Below are 20,078 nucleotides of genomic sequence, written 5' to 3'. Positions count from 1 at the left end.
AGTTCGTAAGTCACTGCCCTAGTGTTCGCAGAACGGCTCCACTTCAACTCTCGGCCGTGGCTAGGAGGCGCGGCGATCATATTCTCTTACATACGGGCGTTGACATAAGTCAACAGGAACAGTTGAAAACGTGTGCCCGACCGGGACTCGAACCCGGGATCTCCTGTTTACGTAGCAGACGCTCTATCCATCTGAGCAACCGAGGACACAGAGGACAGTGCGACTGCAGCGACTTACCTCTGGCACGCCTCCCGTGAGAACCACATTCCCAACTTATTGTAGCGTACTACATTCGTAGTGCCCCTGTCCCTCACACTCATTACTCGCGGCTTTACCACCGATTCCCGTAAGAGTTCGGGCACTGTTTGTGCATCTGCACAGAAGAAGACGGTGAAATGGCCGGTGAGCCTGCCATTAAAATTGCTGCACCACGAAGATGACGTCCAACAGACACGAAAGTTAAGCGACAGGAAGAAGATGCTGTGATATGCAAATCATTAGCTTTTCAGAGCATTCACTCAAGGTTGGCGCCGGTGACGACACCTACAACGTGCTGACATGAGGAAAGTTTCCAACCGATTTCTCATATACAAACAGCAGTTGACCGGCGTTGCCCGGTGAAACGTTGTTGTGATGCTTCATGTAAGGAGGAGAAATGCGTACCATCACGTTTCCGACTTTGATAAAGGTCGGATTGTAGCCTATCGCGATTGCGGTTTATCGTATCGCGACATTGCTGCTCGTGTTGGTCGAAATCAAATGACTCTTAGCAGAATATGGAATCGGTGGGTTGCGGAGGGTAATACGGAACGCCGTGCTGGATCCCAACGGCCTCGTATCATTAGTAGTCGAGATGACAGGCATCTTATCCGCAAGACTCTAACGGATCATGCAGCCACGTCTCGATCCCTGAGTCAACTGATGGGGACGTTTGCAAGACAACAACCATCTGCACGAACAGTTGGACGAAATTTGCAGCAGCATGGACTCTCAGCTCGGAGAACATAGCTGCGGTTGCCCTTGACGCCGCATCACAGACAGGAGCGCCTGCGATGGTGTACTCAACGACGAACATGGGTGCACGAATGGCAAAACGTCATTTTTTCGGATAAATCCAGGTTCTGTTTACAGCATCATGATGGTCGCATCCATGTTTGGCGACATCGCGGTGAATGGACATTGGAAGCGTGTATTCGTCATCGCCATACTGGCGTATCACCCGGCGTGATGGTATGGGGTGCCATTGGTTACACGTCTCGGTCATCTCTTGTTCGCATTAACGGCACTTCGAACAGTGGACGTTACATTTCAGATGTGTTACGACCCGTGGCTCTACCCTTTATTCGATCCCTGCGAAACTCTACATTTCGGCAGGATAATGCACGACCGCTTGTTGCTGGTCCTGTACCGGCCTTTCTGGATACAGAAAATGTTCGACTGCTGTCCTCGCCAGCACATTCTCCCCAGATCTCTCACCAATCGAAAACGTCTGCCCAATGCTGGCCGAGCAACTGGCTCGTCACAATACGTCAGTCACTACTCTTGATGAACTGTGGTACCGTGTTGAAGCTGCATGGGCAGCTGTACCTGTACACGCCATCCAAGCTCTGTTTGACTCAATGCCCAGGCGTATCAAGGCCGTTATTACGGCCAGAGGTAGTTGTTCTGGGTACTGATTTCTCAGGATCTATGCACCCAAATTGCGTGAAAATGTAATCACATATCAGTTCTAGTATAATACATTTGTTCAATGAATACCCGTTTATTATCTGCTTTTGTTCTTCGTGTAGCAATTTTAATGGCCAGTGGTGTAGAACAACAATTTACACTCATGTTTAAATTTTCTTCACTGCACGTACCACAGTTTGTACTATCAATGCTTGCTCCAGGCACCTCTCGAGATAGTATGAAACTCATGCCATTAAATGCAAACCATGTGGATGAAGAGCCACTTGCGCTTCCGCTCTTCCTATGCCACTATCTTGGCTTCCATTTGGCACAGGTTCGAAGACTTAAGAATTTTTGTTTGCTTCATCAAAGCTTGAAATCGAGCTTACTGGGAACAGCTAGCCAATTGCCCTTTTCCGGACTGGGATGTTTACATAGGCTGCATTATTTTCGACGTCCCATTGTAAGTAGCCTGTTTGTATGTTGGCAGCGCTATAGACTGTGTTAATATCGCTGACAGCGCTCTGCGCTCTCGGCAAGAGGTTCTGTGGTTGGATGGACTAACAGTTAGCGAGTGGATAGACAAGTTTATGGACATGGTATTCTTAGTGGAGACTTTGTGTTGGTAGGACATGCATTGCAAAGTGAGACGAAATGATGTGTTTATAAGAAAATACATAAGGAACTGTATGGGGACGGATGTTTGCTGTTATTGTTTGGGTAGTGGAATTATTGACAACTATATAATTTTTGGAACTGAATGTCACATGAATAAGGTAAAATTTTCTAAATACATTGGTTGCTCTTCAACAAAATCTTTCTTTTGCTACCCATATGCCTCCTAGTAGTTAGAGTCTTTCTTCTTTCGTTTCACCCTCTTTGGGGTACGCTGGATCAATCATTTCTTTGTGCGTTGTTCTTTTCTTAGGGCCCAGTATTTCTTCATTCTTTCTGATCTTCTTCTCCTCTCTTTTTCCGAGATGAAGGATTTGGACTTTTGTGTGGATTTGTCTTGGAACCTTATGTTTTCATCTTTAGTAATTAATTTAGCAGTTCGATCAATAAGTGAATTTTCTGAAATATTTAATTCCACTAGGTCTTTCTCAGTTTCTTTAAACCAGTTGGGCTTCGTTTTTCGGTTACGGAAGAAGTCAAAGATTTGTTTAGTTAATCTGTTGGAATTCATTCTGAGAAGATGACCATAAAAATTTATTCTCCTTTTTCGCATAGAATCTGAAAGTTTTTCAATTTTCTTGTAGAGAGTTTCATTTTTAATGTATATAATCTTATTGTCTTGAAATTTTGGCCCAATGATTTTTCTTAAAATTTTTCTTTCCTTTGTCTCAAGTTTCTCCATTTGGCCTTTGAAATTCATGTTAAGTGTTTCTGCTGCATACAGTGCTTCTGGCTTAATCACTGTCTTGTAATGTGTAATTTTGGACCCCCATGAAAGGGATTTTTTGTTGTATGTATTTTTTGTTAGTTGAAAGGCCAATTCAAGTTTATTTTTTCTGGATTCCATTGCTTTGCTTTCCCCAGCATTCCAAGTAATCCATTCTCCGAGATATTTGAATTCTTTTACTATTTCAATCTTCTGTTCTTGAACTTTGAGGTATTTACATGAGTGCTTGATGTTTGTCAATATCTTAGTTTTTTCAGAGGAGATGTGAAGACCAATTTTAGCTGCTTGTTTCTTTAGTTCAAGGATTTGCTGCCGTGCTTCTTCCATTGTTTCAGCAAACAGGGCCATATCATCTGCAAAAGCAATGCAATTTACTTTAAGGTTCATCTTTTTGCAACCCAGTCTTATACCACTCTTAATATTTGTGTACCATTCTCTGACTACTTTCTCAAGAACACAATTGAACAGCAACGGTGAGAGCCCATCGCCCTGTCGCACTCCCGTTTTTATTTCAAAGGGTTCCGATAGTTCGCCCATAAATTTAACTTTCGAAAATGTATTTGGAAGGGTCGCTTTTATAATATTAGTTGTTTTCTTATCCAAACCCATTTCTTCCAGGACTGATAACAGAGATTCTCTATCAATCGAATCATATGCTTTTTTGAAATCAATGAAGGAAATTACGTATGTCTTTGCCCTTGATTTTTGGTAAGCCATGATGTTTTTGAGGTTTAGTATTTGTTCCGAACATGATCTACCCTTTCTAAAACCTCCCTGGTATTCCCCGATTTGCGGATCCAATTGCGGCTCTGCCCTGTTCAAAAGGACTTTAGAAAGAATCTTGTACGTTATATCCAGCAGTGATATTCCTCTGTAATTGTTGGGGTCTGTCTTCAAACCTTTCTTGTGGATAGGGTGGATGAGAGCTGTTCTCCATTCTGCGGGGATCTCTTCTTCTTTCCAGATTTGATCGAAAACACACTTTAGGGATGTAACTGCATTTTTGTCAGCCTTTTTCCATAGTTCGACCACTATTTGATTTTCTCCGGACGCCTTGTTGTTTTTAAGTTCTGAGATGACCTTCTGTAGTTCTTCAGTCGTCGGTGGTTCTGAATCTGGCTTCTCACGGTTGTTTGGAATGGATTCAAATTTTTCAAGGATGGGTTCACAATTCAAGAGTTTCTCAAAGTAGCCTGCTAGTATTTTGCAGTTTTCCGTGTTGTTGTGAGCGATGGTCCCATTTACATCTCGAAATTGGAGGGTGGGTGCTTTGTATCTTGATAACCTTTGTTTGAAAGTTCTGTAAAAGCTCCTAGTGTTGTTTTTAGCAAATTCTTCATCAATTTGGAGAAGAGTTTTGTTTTCATGTGTTTTCTTAATCCTTTTTATATTTTTATCTACCAGTTTTCTAACAGTAATGAAATTCAGTCTACTTTCTTCTGTTTTCTGTGATTGCCAATTTTGCCATGCCTGTTTTCTCGTTTCAATGAGGGCATCACATTCCAGCGACCACCAGGCATGTTTTTTACTTTTTTTGTTAGGTGCTATCCGTTCAGCTGTAGTCATGAGGTTTTCCTTGATATCCCCCCAGCTTTGTGTCTGAATGGTTTCTGTTGCTTTTGTGAATTCATCTGATTTTAATATCTTTTCTGTGCTATACTTCCGACCCTTAATTTGTTTCATGCTGCGTTTCCTGTTTGGGATGACTTTGAACTTAATTTTAGAAAGGTAATGGTCTGAATCCAAGTTTGCACCCCTGAGTACCCTAACGTTCATGATTTCTTTGCTAGAAATCATCTTAATTGCCACATGATCAAGTTGAAATTCCCCAAGGCTAGGATTTGGGGATACCCATGTTTTTTGTCTTCGTGGTAGTTTTTTGAAAGCTGTGGATTTAAGAATTAAATTGTGTGCTTGGCAAAGTTCTATTAGTCTCACACCATTTCTGTTTGTTCTCTTGTGTGCAGGATAGTTTCCAACTATTTTCTTATATCTTTTTTCTTTACCAATCTGTACATTAAAATCTCCAAGAAGAATGATGATGTTTTTATCTGGAATTTTCTGAATAATGTCATCTAGATGATTCCAAAAGGCCTCCACTTTTTCTTTGTTTTTCCTGTTAACCTCGTTTATAGGGGCATGTGCATTGATAATTGTGTAGATTTTGTTTGTGCTTGTGAATGTAAGACTTGAGATTCTTTCTGATTGGGAATCAAAGCCAACTATTGAGTTCAAGATTTGTTTGTTGATTATAAAGGCTGTACCAAGATGTGGTACATTTTTCATTACTCTCGGTCCCACTTTCCCTTTGTATATCCTAAAACCTTCGGAATCGAAGGTATCTGTATCCATGTATCGTGTTTCTTGAATGGATGTTATGAGTATGTTGTGGTTCTTTAGCGTATCTGTTAGATGTTTTAGTTTTCCGGTTTTCAACAATGAGTTTGCATTGAAAGTTGCTAGGTACGTTGATTGCCTATATTGAAATTTGGATGAGATTCCAAGACACTCCGACTTGTCTTTGTGCAATGTTGCAGACTCCCCAGAATCCGAATGTCTGCTGACGTACTGGCGTACGGTGGATCGTCCACCTGGGGTAAAATAGTTTACATCACACACTTCCATGATTGATGAAAGTTATTTTGGGTGTGGCTCAAAAGCCACAAAATGTACAACGAAGATTGTGAGTCCTGGAGGTAGTTCTTCCGCTCTCTCCGCCGTTGGGAATCTGAACTTCCTCTTCCGCCTTTGAGACCGTTGACTAGGTTTCACCTAGTAACCCTAGTTAGAATCTTTCTATTTAGCTCGTTGTTGTTGCTACTTGCTGTAATTGCTATAGTTCGCGTTAAGACGATTTTCTGTGAGGTAAGTGACTTATGAAAAAGAATGGGGTTTGCACTATCTGGATTCGTGACTGAAATGAGTTTAGACAATTAACAGAGTTGGTGATAGTTTCATATTTCTTTCATTTCATATTTTTTGACTTGTATTACTGTTAGGATTTCTTGCAATTCAGGGCCATTCTTTTGTGTTAATTATTGGAAGTCATGTTGTCAGTGTATACCAGCCAGACTGCATTGCGATTGTATATTGTGGTTAATAAATGACTAGTTAAAATTTGAGTTGTCTTTGGCAAGGAAAATTCTTTAGGCCAGTGTTTAATAAAAAAAATATAAAGATATAGTTTCACCATAACAAAGGTTGCAGATGACTCGTGCTTATGAAAATCATAGTTCCCTAGTGCAGCCGCTTCTTCATTGCCGCACACAACAAACTAAGAACTACAAACAACTGACAAACCTAGTGGCTATAACGCACGTGAGCAAACGATGTTGTTTTCGCTCACAAGAGGAAGGTCTGATACCTGTGTGAATCACCGATTTTCATCAAGTTTTGCAATGACGATCAGAGTGAAAGTAGAGAGACACGTGTTCCGGCTTTAAGATACATACTCCATAGTTTTTGAAAAAAGTCGAGATCCAAAGCTGTTAACGGAAAATCGTATTTTCAATACTGTACATCGACAGACTGTCTAAAAAGAAATATTACTTATTAATGTAACATGGGGTCCGAAGTTAATAAGTTCGAGTTTTTATGTTTTTGTGTTTTCATGCTGTAGCTTGAGATATCCGTCATTCTACGTATAGGAGAGTGTCGTCTGCGACAGGGCAGTCGAGGCATTTGACTGCCAAACCGCTGGTCCCAGTTCGATTCTTGATCGTGGCTTTTTTTCATTCAATATATTTTCCGGTGTATCTGACAAAATTCTGATAATCGGAATACCTTTTTTCCCCTTTTTTTAAAAGTAAGACATCGGGAAGTGAGATTAATAATAAATAATTATATGCAGTGAACTGGCAATTGTTTTCATCGTGGTCCATAGACAAAAATACACCGAAAGTATGTTACTGCATAATCCTGACGGATCGTCTATTCGTGAGCGTTCTCGCAATCAGTGGGGTGAAACTTATCGTAGGAACTGTCAAGATATAAATATTTCTCACGCCACGCGCATCACACGAACGAAATCTGACATGTTTTCCGGTGCGCTATTCCTGGAAAACATATCTGATCCACGTCGTTGAAAGCAGATCTATCAGAAATAAATTTGGATGCGTACCAAGCGTATAAAAGCCAGTTTTGGAAGACAGGCGCGGGTAACAGGTTATGGTCCAAGTCGTGAATTTTTATCTCATCCGCTCTATCTTGTAACTGTCTGCTCTTCTACGATTTCGCATAGTTTTGAAGTAGCGCTATGAAATTCTTTAACTGTTGAAAAAAGTAAATTTCAACACGGTCACAAAAGAGAGGTGCATTTCGGTGATACCGCATTCACTGTGCAGGTTCCTACTGTGACGTGCGGGCGCACTCTAACGAGATTCCCCGCGGCGGAGCGCCTTTCATCGTTCGCTAGGCGCTCATTAGCTTCTTCGTAGTCGCACTGCATCCCGGGGCAGGTTTGCTGTGATTGGGAAACTGCTGAGGGAGGAGGGGGAGTAGCATAGGAAGGAGAGTGTCGGCTAGTAGTGTAGGTGGTGGTAGCGGCGGGGGTGGGGGGAGCTGTCGTGGACTGGAGAGAGGTTTGCCGCCAGTCGGCAGTCTGGAAGACCCCGCGGCGACACGTGGGGACTGCAACCGCTGCTGCCACTGCTTTGGTGAGTACGATCCAAGTCTACGGGATGCCGCGCCCACGACAAGTGACAGGTGCTTATAGCTTTCACCAGAACTCCACCTCTACCCCTAATCATTCCCTGAAGAATCCAACTCCCATCTACAAAGCGTCATATGTACCGAACCGTGTGTCGTACAACGATGTAATTTAGCAGCTACATTCAGTGGTATGTTAGGATACTATTTACAAAGTGTCATTCGAATAGACTTATCAGTAAAAAAGTCATAAATTAAAACTTCATGCCTAACGCTGAAGTTTTACAGCTCGAACAATGAAAATGTAGTAAGCCAACGTTACTGAAACTTACAGGATTCGCGACCCCGTTTTCATCATCTCCTCATAAAATGACCTATTTTTTTAAATAATATGAGTATTTATATATCTATTTGGAGAGAGAGAGTGTGAGATTGATTTTTGATTAAGATTTTTAGTTTAAGTCGTAACTATTACCTGAACTTCGGTTGCTCCCTCCTTGAATGATCAGCTTCTGCACCAGCTGGTGACGTATTGCAATTTGGAAGAAGTTATTGTTCTTTAAGGTTTAAAATACGACTCTGTTAGTTACTTGTCCGTATTGCGGATAGCTTTGAGCATAACTTTTCGTAGCTTTTTATACCTAAGGGACCACTGTTGTAAGTAAATAAGATCAAACAGCAATCTGCTTTTCGTGAGAAAAGGAGACTGCTTAGCACACAAAATTCCTTCAAATTACACGTCCTGCTACATCAAAATTGGTCAGTGGAGTTGAGCACCATACTATTGTACCTGAACATAATCCAATTACTGCAATTAAGAAATTATGAGAGGTTGTTACTTACTGGATGAAAACTATAGAGAATGCATTTCTTTTCCTGTATTTTGGTGAACTTTGTACACTTACAATTCTGTCGATTGATAGATGGCGACGACAACGAAGTTTACCTCGTTTTCCAAAAACAAGATATTTCTGTTCTTCATAAAGTTATTGTTCTTAGACCTTTCTGGATCTTTTATTGTCTCCGCTTATACTTTTCGTCGTAGGGCAGCGACAAAATGGAAATATCTCGTATTATTATATTTCAGGGCTCTACTAAAAAAATTATAGATCTATAATTTTTTAATAGAGCCTCCAAACGCAATAATGCAGGATAGATTTATTTTGTCACCATGCTACTACGAAAAGTATAAGCAAAGACAACAAAAGATGCATATAGGTCAATGAAAAATAATTTTATAATTAGTAAAAATGAAAGAATATCTTTGTCTTTATGAGTAGATAAAAGGTTTAATGTGTGTTTTATCGTATCTTTCCGTTTCGTTGGACGTCGCCCAGATTAAACTTGAATACCGGCCTCTAAAATAATAGTCCATTTGAACATTAATTGGAGCGGACAACGTATTCAAAGTCACCTTTCATAAAAATTAATGAGAGGAATAATCAGGTAATGTTAACTGTGACCGACTTTAAAACGGAATAGATTCGTCTCGTTGATAATTATGAGTGTCGTTTGTCTCTGGTTTATTCACTACGCTACCGTTTTAGATATTAATGCTGCAGAATTACGGGCGAAGTCCGAAAATTGCGCTAATTGTGATTTAACAATCATGCGGCCGTGAAATTAATAAAATGATCGATTCGATAAAGATTATGAGCCTAGCTGATATTTTCTAATTCCATAAAAGCTGACAAAAACCTCACTGACATTAAAATACTTGACTTATAAATAATAGATTTCTGCTATCAGTCGTCCTTTTGAAATTTTATTGGCAGATCTAGATTTCAGCTAGGAACCAGCTATTCTCAGTGCTAAGAATACAACAGGTACATAGTTAGATTATGTCACAAAAAAGTTGCAATTAATGGCTTAACTCATATGGTTTGTATATTACATACCACTATCATTTATGACGAATGCATGTAATGCCTGCTGGTCGCGCTTCATCCACAGTTCATTGAATACTAATGTTTGCTGAAGGCGGGCTGTGTGGAGAACACATCGGTTGGTTACATGGCGCCATCTATGTGAACTACATATAAACCTTAATGGAAGTAAACAACTTCAAATTTAATTACATAAAATGAAACATAAGCAAAATTCTTACATTGTCGTCCAAATTATTTCATATTTATCATCAAGTAATAAAATTACCATGTTCACTCCTTGTGAGTCCGTTATTATTATTAAAACATTTAAATTACGTCAGGTGGATAAAACTTTTTTAATTTTTATGAACATTTTTTAAATTTATAAAACACTGGAAGACACATGCTCTATACGTCTATTGGTTGATACGGCTTAAATATATTTATTTTTATATTATATATCCCTTTATTAAAACGTAATAAGTACATTGTTCGTCACATTTACTAAATAGTTCATAGATGGCAGCAAACATCATCTAACTATGTACCTCTTGTATTCTTAGCATTGAGAATGGCTAGTTTCTTGCTGAAATCTAGATCTGCCAATAAAATTTCTAAAGGACGGACTGATAGCTGAAATCTATTATTTACATGTCAATATAACAGTCGCTGCGTGCAACAGCCTGTGAATGGAGGGTAACCTGATTAAAAATACTTCATTTAAAGAAGAACTATCCGCTACAGTCACTGCGATTGGACTTCTAGTGAGGGCAAAGATCAATTAATTTTTTCTTTAATATTGTGTGCCCATTTTATCGTAACTTTTAATTAAGGAAGGGTGGGAACTACCTATCCATTAGTATTAGTAGGCCATATTAAAGTATTTTGTGGATAGTTTGACTCTAAAGGTGCAAAGTTCCAAAACTTACAAATTACCGACATAAGCAAATTTATTGGTATTTCGTAAAACCGATCCGCCAAATTGACGAAACCAGAATCCATGCTCTTTTATTGCTATCTCTCTTACTGATAGCTCTCGAAAATACTCCGGAAGGTCTGTCAATTGCCGAAGAAGTGGTCTCACAGATCTCAGGGGAAGTGGCGAAATCAAAAGACAATATAGTAATAAATCGCTCCTTGAATTTTGAGAAGGAGTGGTCTGATAAGTAAAAAAAGAGCGTCTCTTATACTAGTATCATTTACAACATACCACATTTACGAAACCAGATTTTCTACATTCGCTGCTTTGAAGATAAAATACAAATCTCAGATAAACACAGAAAAACAGCTCCGAGTATCTACCTCCAATACTAAACCCTCCTTCGAAAAACTTGGCTCTACAAGCTACGCCCAAGGGCGACACTAATAATTACAAAACTTGTTTCTAGTGCAGTGTTGAATTAAATGCATTGTGCACTACTGGTATAGTTCTATTTATAAACGCATTATGTCACTGTAAATGTCAGTTTTAATTTTTTGGTATCTTGGAATGTATTTAATTTTTTTCCCTTTCATCATTTGTGGGGGCGGCGGGGAAGAAGAAGAGGGGACTGCGAGGTATCAAAAGTTCGTAAACGTTTGAAATTGTGTGTAAAGCTTGTTGGTACTCCATAAGTACTCTCATTCACAGACACTGGGAGAATAATGTCGCGTAATTTGCGCGCTGCGAGGCTTCATACACAGTTCCCATCTGTAATACTTAGTATGTAAACGCTTCAAAGGAGAGAGACAAAGACTAGCGTTGACGTCTTGTTGACATCGATGTCGTTAGAGAAGGAGCACAGGTTCGGAATGTTTAAAGGCTGGGGTAGGAAACCGGCCGAGCTCTTTCAGAGGAACCATCCCTGCATTTGCCTGGAGCGATTTAGGCGAAATCAAGGAAAACCTTAATCTGGAAGGCCGGACGGGCATTTTAACCGTCGTCTTCCCGAATGTGAGTTATTTCACATAGGCCTAACATTATACCTCTTAAGGGGCTATGATCATGAAAAACATGCAATATCTAAAAAATGCACCAAATCCATAATTTTGAAAATACGGGAAAGTAATTTTGTACCATGCTTTACATGAAATTAACATAAATTCCTTGGATTCCGTATATATAACGTTTTTACTGAAATTAAAGATTTTATTTAAAAAAAATAATATATGTACCTTTTTCCCAGAAACTATTCAAGAGATTTCCATTAAATTTTCTCTGATTAATCTCTTTGCATATTGTAAGCTTCTCCCATGAACTTTTCTGAATATATGGAATAGGTGAATTTTAATAATTCTTAATTATAATTCTGTAAATATAATACAAAATTCATGAAAATTTCCAAGAATTACCCCGTATCTCAGCCTACACTCAGAATTTCAAAATTTACTCCTTAGACAACATTTTGTAGAAACAAGTGTACAAAATTTCATAATTTTAGCCTTCATAGATTATGAGAAAAAGACACATAAACTTTAAAAAAAAATAATTCTCAGGAAATGGAATTTAAAGTTCAGTCTAATGTTTTATCTTATGTCACCTCTTCAGTAAACCCCATATTTTCACTTAAGGTCCTCTCTTCTCGTCAAGGTTTCTCTTCGGGTTTCTTAACTGCTGCAGATGAAAATGTGGTTTCTGGGAATCGTTTCCGTATGAGTGAGTTTAGAGACTAGAGATGCTGAACAGAGTCAAAAATGATCTGTAAAGCCAAAGAGTATATACCACTGCCTTCTTGATGTATTCTGTATAAGTTTGCTTGAAAGTAATCCATGTAATCGTTGTTGACCGAGCTAGTACTGAGGTGTTACAAAATAAAATAAAATAAAATGACTCTGAGCACTATGGGACTTAACATGTGAGGTCATCAGTCCCCTAGAACTTAGAATTACTTAAACCTAACTAACCTAAGAACATCACACACATCCACGCCCGAGGCAGGATTCGAACCTGCGACCGTAGCGGTCGCGCGGTTCCAGACTGAAGCGCCTAGAACCGCTCGACCAGCCCGGCCGGCCTTGCTTCAAAACGTGGGCGTGGCGGAAAAGCTGCGTCACACATTTAATTACTTTTAAGGCACTTATGATGCGATTTCAACACTGTAACTTCGCGAACTTATTGACCACGAGTTCTGCTAATAAATAATAAATAAGTTAGAAATTAAAATTTTCGGCCAGTTTAATGAACTAAAATCTTAATTTTTTTTTAATTCGGTGAATAACTGTTTCAATTGTTGAACATCAAGCATGTGTTGCCCCTGAAAACTGTTATACAGGCAACCTAAAATCTGTGTTGTGCCCAAGGTTAGCCATTTAGTAATACAGTTCTTTTACCGCTTAATGTAATTAGCGTCTAAGGCACAGTATATGACGGTTTATACGACTGCCGCAATATTCTACCCTGGACACGCTGCTATTCGATTCACTTTTTAGTGCTTGGCAGAGGGTTCTCAGATGCACTTCCACGCTATTTCTCGACCGCTTCCCTCGCGAATAGCACATGGGAGAAAATGAGCACCTAAATCTTTCCGTGCGTGCCGTAATTCCCGTTATTTTATTACGATGATCATTTACAGCTATCTTAGAAGATGCCAACAAATATTTTCGCACTCTGAGGAAAAAGTTGGCGACTGAAATTCTTCGAGAGGATGTCGCCCCATCGAAACACGCTTATGCTTTAATGTTTGCCACCCAGACTTGCTGATCACACCACTTTCACTCTCTACCATGTTTCAAGATAACACGAATCTAGCTGTCCTCCTTTGAACTTATCCGATGTGCGCTGTCAGTCGCACACAATGCCACACTGAACCGTTGCTTACATGTCGGTGCTTGATACGTGCACCGCAGTCGCGCTTGTATATACACTGCAGCAACGGTCGCAAACGGGAACTTTGTCAAAGGATGTTCAAATGTGTGTGAAATCTTATGCTTACACACTACTGAACCTAAATTATCCTAAGGACAAAAACACACACACACACACACACACACACACACACACACACACACACACACACACGGCCGAGGGAGGACTCGAACCCTCGCCGGGACCAGCCGCACAGTCCATGACTGCAGCGCCCTTAGACCGCTCGGCTAATCCCGCGCGGCGGGAACTTTTTGATCGCTGCCTCATACACTACAGGCCATTAAAATTGCTACACCATGAAGATGCCGTGCTACAGACGCGAAATTTAACCGACAGGAAGAAGATGCTGTAATACGCAAATGATTAGCTTCCCAGAGCATTCAAACAGGCTTGTCGCCAGTCGCGACACCTACAACGTGCTGACATGAGGAACGTTTCCAACCGATTTCTCATACACAAACAGCAGTTGACCAGCGTTGCCTGGTGAAACGTTGTTGTGATGCCTCGTGTAAGGAGAAAAAATGCGTACCATCACGTTTCCGACTTTGATAAAGGTCGGATTGTAACCTATCGCGATTGCGGATTATCGTATCGCGACACTGCTGCTCGCGTTGGTCGAGATCCAATGGCTGTTAGCAGAATATGGAATCGGTGGGTTCAGGAGGGTAATACGGAACGCCGTGCTGGATCCCAACGGCCACGTATCACTAGCAGTCGAGATGACAGGCATCTTATCCGCATGGCTCTAACGGATCGTGCATCCACGTCTAGATCCTTGAGGCAACAGATGGGGACGTTTGCAAGACAACAACCATCTGCACGAACAGTTCGACGACGTTTGCAGCAGCATGGACCATCAGCTCGGAGACCGTGGCTGCGGTTACCCTTGACGCTGCATCACAGACAGGAGCGCCTGCGATGGTGTACTCGACGACGAACCTGGGTGCACGAATGGCGAAACGTCATTTTTTCGGATGAATCCAGGTTATGTTTACAGCATCATGATGGTCGCATCCAAGTTTGACGACATTGCGGTGAACGCACATAGGAAGCGTCTATTCGTGATCGCCATACTGGCGTATCACCCGGCGTGATGGTATCAGGTGCCACACGTCTCGGTCACCTCTTGTTCGCATTGACGGCACTTTGAACAGTGGACTTTACATCTCAGATGCGTTACGACCCGTGGCTCTACCCTTCATTCGATCCCTGCGAAGCCCTACATTTCAGCAGGATAATGCACGACCGCATGTTGCAGGTCCTGTACGGGACTTTCTGGATACAGAGAATGTTCGACTGTTGCCCTGGCCAGCACATTCTCCAGATCTCTCACCAATTGAAAACGTCTGGTCAAATGTGCCCGAGCAACTGGCGCGTCACAATCTGCCAGTCACTACTCTTGATGAACTGTGGTATCGTGTTGAAGCTGCATGGGCAGCTGTACCTGTACACACCATCCAAGCTCTGTTTGACTCAATGCCCAGGCGTATCAAGGCCGTTATTACGGCCAGAGGTGGTTGTTCTGGGTACTGATTTCTCAGGATCTATGCACCCAAATTGCGTGAAAATGTAATCACATATCAGTTCTAGTATAATGTATTCGTCCAATGAATACCCGTTTATCATCTGCATTTCTTCTTGGTGTAGCAATTTTAATGGCCAGTATTGTACTTAATTATGTGCGAAAAAATTTTTTACAATCCTCAGAAATTATAGAAAAGATAGACCCGATACCTTCATGGGAGAGGAAATCTTGTAATATGGACTGGCTACATTGGTGCACCCAGAGACCAATACTAGTAGAAATACAGAAAAGGAACTGGCGCTATTTTCATCTGTCAGTAGATTCTGGAACACAGTGCCGTTAGGTGTCATGCAGTTGTCTCATTTGTCATCGCTAAGGATGAATGATACACTGACCGATTAAAGAAGTGATTGTGTTGCTATGAACTTATTAACATAGTGAGAGGAACGAGTTTCACCAAAGCGGTAGTGTGCAGAAATCCGTCTTCTATAGTGCTGTTGTCTCAGGGACGAGTTTCAGAGGTGTGTAACCACAATATAGGTCTGTGGCAGGAAATATTGCTCCTGCACTGGGTGCCGTTACGACGGCGACGCGGTTTAGAGGTGCTGAATAATGGAAAACTGTGGCAATTTTTTTCTGCCGCGGCTCTCGGGATATATATTTATTTCGCCGGCAGGTAGTGAAGCACAGCGTGTTGTGACAGGTATAGGGTCCAAGTTATGGTCCGTCGTAAATCCTGGAGGCCAGCAGCTGCGCTTTGAGAGTGTGTGGCGTGCGGCTACCGGTGCCCGGAATTCCGATGACCCGGGAGTAGGGCGAGGGCAGTGACCCGTGACCTGCAGTGCATGCCACCTGCCGATGCAGAATTGTGTGAGTGCGGTCAAAATAATTAGATGTTGCTCCAAAATGTAGCAGAGCCATTAGCAATAGGCTCCCACTTAAGGACGACACTTTGAAGTGCCACACTCTTCACAGGTTGCAAACTGCACATCACGAAAAAAAAAAAAAAATCCTTTTACAGAGATCATCAGCACAGAGGTTGTAAGGTACTAGGTATGCAGGCGCTAATTCTGGCGCCCAGTTGATCGCACAGATAGCGAATACTATGCTGGGATACCTTACGCCACGTCTGATCGACCTGTACACGTAGTTCAGTAACAGTCTCTTGTCGTCCCATCATGTCCCATACGTACACGATTGGAGAGAAACCTGGTGAATGTGCTGGCTAGGGAAGTTGCTGCACGTCGGGCAGTGTGTGGGCAAGCGTTATCCTGTTGGAACAACACACCACTTTCCTGTTGTAAGAACGGCAAGATAACGGGTCTAACAGCATTCGGCAGATACTACGAGCTGGTTAGTATCCTCTCCAGAAACACCAAATGTGAACGAGAGGTGAAGCTTATCGCACTCCACACCATAAGGCCTAGGGTTCAGCCAGTGTGTCGTAGACGAATGCACTCCCCATTTTTTATTCCTCGTTTCAGAACCCTTATAGTCTCGAGTGGTCTTCCTCAAATGGACTTAATTTTGTTGCAGATTGGTGAGTGCATCAGAGAAATGAATAAAATTATTTGAAGTCGATTTCATCGTCGACAAGAGAGGTGTCTTCTCGCCTTCGAATCGCCACGTCTCTCAATTCGTTATTTTAACGGTATGGTCAGCACGCAGCTCCGAGTATTCGAGAGTTACCCTCACGTTATAGGGGATCGTACGTCGATGTGTTTAGCTGGAATGTGACAGGCAAGTTAGCCGGCCGCTGTGACCGGGCGGTTCTAGGCGCTCCAGTCTGGAACCGCGCTGCTGCTACGGTCGCAGGTTCGAATCTTGCCTCGAGCTTGGATGTGTGTGATGTCCTTAGATTAGTTAGGTTTAAGTAGTTCTAAGTTCTAGGCGACTGATGACCTCAGATGTTAAGTCCCATTTGGGACCAGTGTGCATCGGACGAATGCACTCTATAGAGACAGCGCTGGCCAGGTCTACGTCGTACGTGCAGGTGACTATCAATTGCGTAGCGCAGGCAGAATCTGCTTTTATCGCTGAAGACCGGGGAGCGCCGTCCCATCTTCCAACTGATCATCTGAGAGAAACAGTCGAGCCGTGCAATGCCATGGTGTGTCATGAGTGGAGGACGGGCTAGAGGTTTGTGAGGCTGTAGTCGACTTTTTAGAACCGGTTCGCAACAGTACTGACACGTCTGGTCTCACAAGACGTCTTACTTGCGTTGTGGTAGCCGTACGATCTGACACGGTTCCTCTTGCAATACGACCACCATGGAGAGCGTCTGTAGTGCGCTTGCGCCCAGAAACTCATCTACGTGTGTGGAAATGTTCACATGACCACTGACACCAGGATTGATGCATAACTGGCACGTCCAATTTATGTTGTAGTTCTTCGAAAGGACCATCCCGCCATTCCGAAGGCTACAACTTGGTCTCTTTCAAATTCTCTCAGTTGGATGAGATAAGCCCGAGCACCTCAGCGTGACACGGTTGCCTGTTGCTTGACACGTTTGCACCGCACAGAGGCTTCTGGCTGCCACCAATCTCTACTGAAGGGTAGACACAGATGGCGCTCTTGTAGCTATGCCATTACGCTGCCTATTGGCGAACAACGTTGAAATCTGTACCGGTACAACCACTATTGCCTATCTGAGACATGCTATCGTCGGATCAAAATCGACGTCTTCATTGCAGGTGTACTAATTTCATTCTTTGGGCAGTGTATAAGGGACGATCAAAAAGTTTCACTTTTAAGGCCACATTATAACCACATGCCTACATGTTGGTGCTTGCATACGTATACTGGAGTCTCACTGTGTTGCATATAGGCTGCAGGAACGCACTCAAACCTATACTTTCTGATGGGCCCATATATTATCGCCACATTAGAGTTACACTCATGGTCATAAATTAAGGATAATGCTGATACATCGCGAAACAGCGCTCTTGTGGGCGGTTTGCGGGTTTAAATCACCTCGGGGTATGACCATGCGGTGCATTTGACCTGCGGTCGTCGCACGATGGCGCTGGCAGCAGTCCACATACGCAGAGGTGTGTTGGTGCATGTCAGAGTACGGTGCAGCGAGTAAGCGTGCAGACGTTTCCAGACGCCTTATGGTGACTGTGTGCTGAAAATGGCTCAAAGAGCACATATTGTTGACGTTATGAGTGGTAGAATACTAGGGCGACTGGAGGCTGGTCAAACACAGCAGGTCGTAGCACGGGCCCTCCGTGTGCCACTTTCTGATCTCAAGATTATGGCAACGATTCCAGCAGACAGGAAACGTGTCCAGGAGCTACAGTACTGGACGTTCACAGTGTACACCACCACAAGAAGACCGATATCTCACCATCAGTGCCCGCAGACGACCACGGAGTACTGCAGGTAGCCTTGCTCCGGACCTTACCGCAGCCACTGGAACAGTTGTCTCCAGACACACAGTCTACAGACGACAGAACAGACATGGTTTATTCGCCAGGTGCATTCCACTGACCCCAGGTCACAGGAGAGCCCGTAAAGCCTGGTGTCAAGAACATAGTACACGGTCATTGGAAAAGTGGTCCCAGGTCATGTTCACGGACGAGTCTAGGTATAGTCTGAACAGTGATTCTCGCCAGGTTTTCATCTGGCGTGAACCAGGAACCAGATACCAACCCCTTAATGTCCTCGAAAGGGACCTGTATGGAAGTCGTGGTTTGATGGTGTGAGGTGGGATTATGATTGCTGCACGTACAGCCCTGCATGTTTTTGACTGAGGAACTGTAACAGGTCAGATGTATCGGGACGTCATTTTGGACCAATGGGTGCAGTGGGTCCCACCTTCATCCTGATGGATGATAATGCACTGCCCCACCGAGCTGCTATCGTGGAGTAGTACCTTGAAACAGAAGATATCAGGCGAATGGAGTGGCCTGCCTCTTATACAGACGTAAACCCAATAGAGCACGTCTGGAATGATCTCGGTAAACGTATCGCTGCACGTCTTCAAACCCCTACGACACTTCAGGAGCCCCGACATGCACTGGTGCAAGAATGGGAGGCTATACCCCAGCAGCTGCTCGACTACCTGATCCAGAATATGCCAACCCGTTGTGCGGCCTGTGTACGTGAGCATGGAGATCATATCCTATGTTGAATATCGGGGTACATGCGCAGGAAACAGTGGCGTTTTGTAGCACATGTTTTTGGGACGGTTTTCTGAACTTATCACCAATACCGTGGACTTACAGATGTGTGTCGTGTGTGTTCCCTACGTGCCTATGCTACACATTCTGCAATTACCCTTAATTTATGAGCATGTGTGTAGATTAATTGGAGATTAACAAGCATTTCCATAATATTCCTGTATGAATAAATTTCGACTATAATTTATATGTTTGTCACTTGGGTGGACCAGATATAGCAGTAATGATGCCGTGGTCTAGAAGTATTGTCGGTAATTCTTCCTGTCTGTAATTGCATAACGCAGGAATTAATAATGTTCGCCAAGATGGCGCTTTTCGTTGCAAGGCCCTCGGTGCTAAGTCTGAGCGGCCGTTCGCACAGGAGTACACCAGGGAAGCGCCAGAGAAAAGGCTCTGTCCGCTGTTCTGACGGAACTGGTTGCTTGCCCCAAACAGTGCAAATAAGCAGAGTCACGTCGGCTGTGAAAAGTAGAGCCCTCTCAAAGTCTGCTGTTTCCTCCAGAAGCCGAGGTTTTAAATAACTCACTCAGGGAGAACTCTGCCTGACAAGGACGCGACTTGTCCTGTCGGTAGCTCCAACAGTCAGTCTCTAGGTCACGTGGTCCTGCCTTTTAGGAGGCATTTTGACACTGTTTAACTGAGTACAACACGCACCAGAAGGTCGACAAAAGGCTTAACTTAAGTCGAAGAAACATTCAGTGATCTTGTTGCTCTCTTGTTTTGAGACAATCATTACGAATTACGATGGCCCATGCAACCACTAACGTAATAATCTTCGTACATCCATAGTTGAAATGGAGGACAGTGGGACGTCAGCTGGCATAAATTTATATTAAAAATGAAGAAATTCCTCCAGCTGTATTTAAGGTGTCGATTTTATTTTGGCAACTAATTTCAAGGTTGTAAAAACGTCATCTTCAGGCCCTATAAAATATACCAT

At 42.5% G+C, this 20,078-nt stretch overlaps 1 protein-coding gene across 1 annotated transcript in view; it reads left to right on the top strand.

The window, feature by feature from the left end:
• The first annotated feature begins 7,675 nt into the window (after positions 1-7,675).
• LOC124716998 overlaps positions 7,676-20,078 on the top strand; it is a 58,309-nt gene continuing 45,906 nt past the window's right edge. Inside the window, exon 1 of the mRNA XM_047243622.1 lies at positions 7,676-7,725. The gene's annotated coding sequence lies outside the window, so the exon portion shown is untranslated. The remainder of the gene's footprint in view (positions 7,726-20,078) is intronic.

Source organism: Schistocerca piceifrons, chromosome 9, assembly GCF_021461385.2.
Source record: "Schistocerca piceifrons isolate TAMUIC-IGC-003096 chromosome 9, iqSchPice1.1, whole genome shotgun sequence".
In the NCBI taxonomy this organism is placed as follows: Eukaryota; Metazoa; Arthropoda; class Insecta; order Orthoptera; family Acrididae; genus Schistocerca; species Schistocerca piceifrons.
The sequence above is the reverse complement of the archived record's forward strand: the minus strand, read 5'-3'. Positions and strand labels throughout refer to the sequence as shown.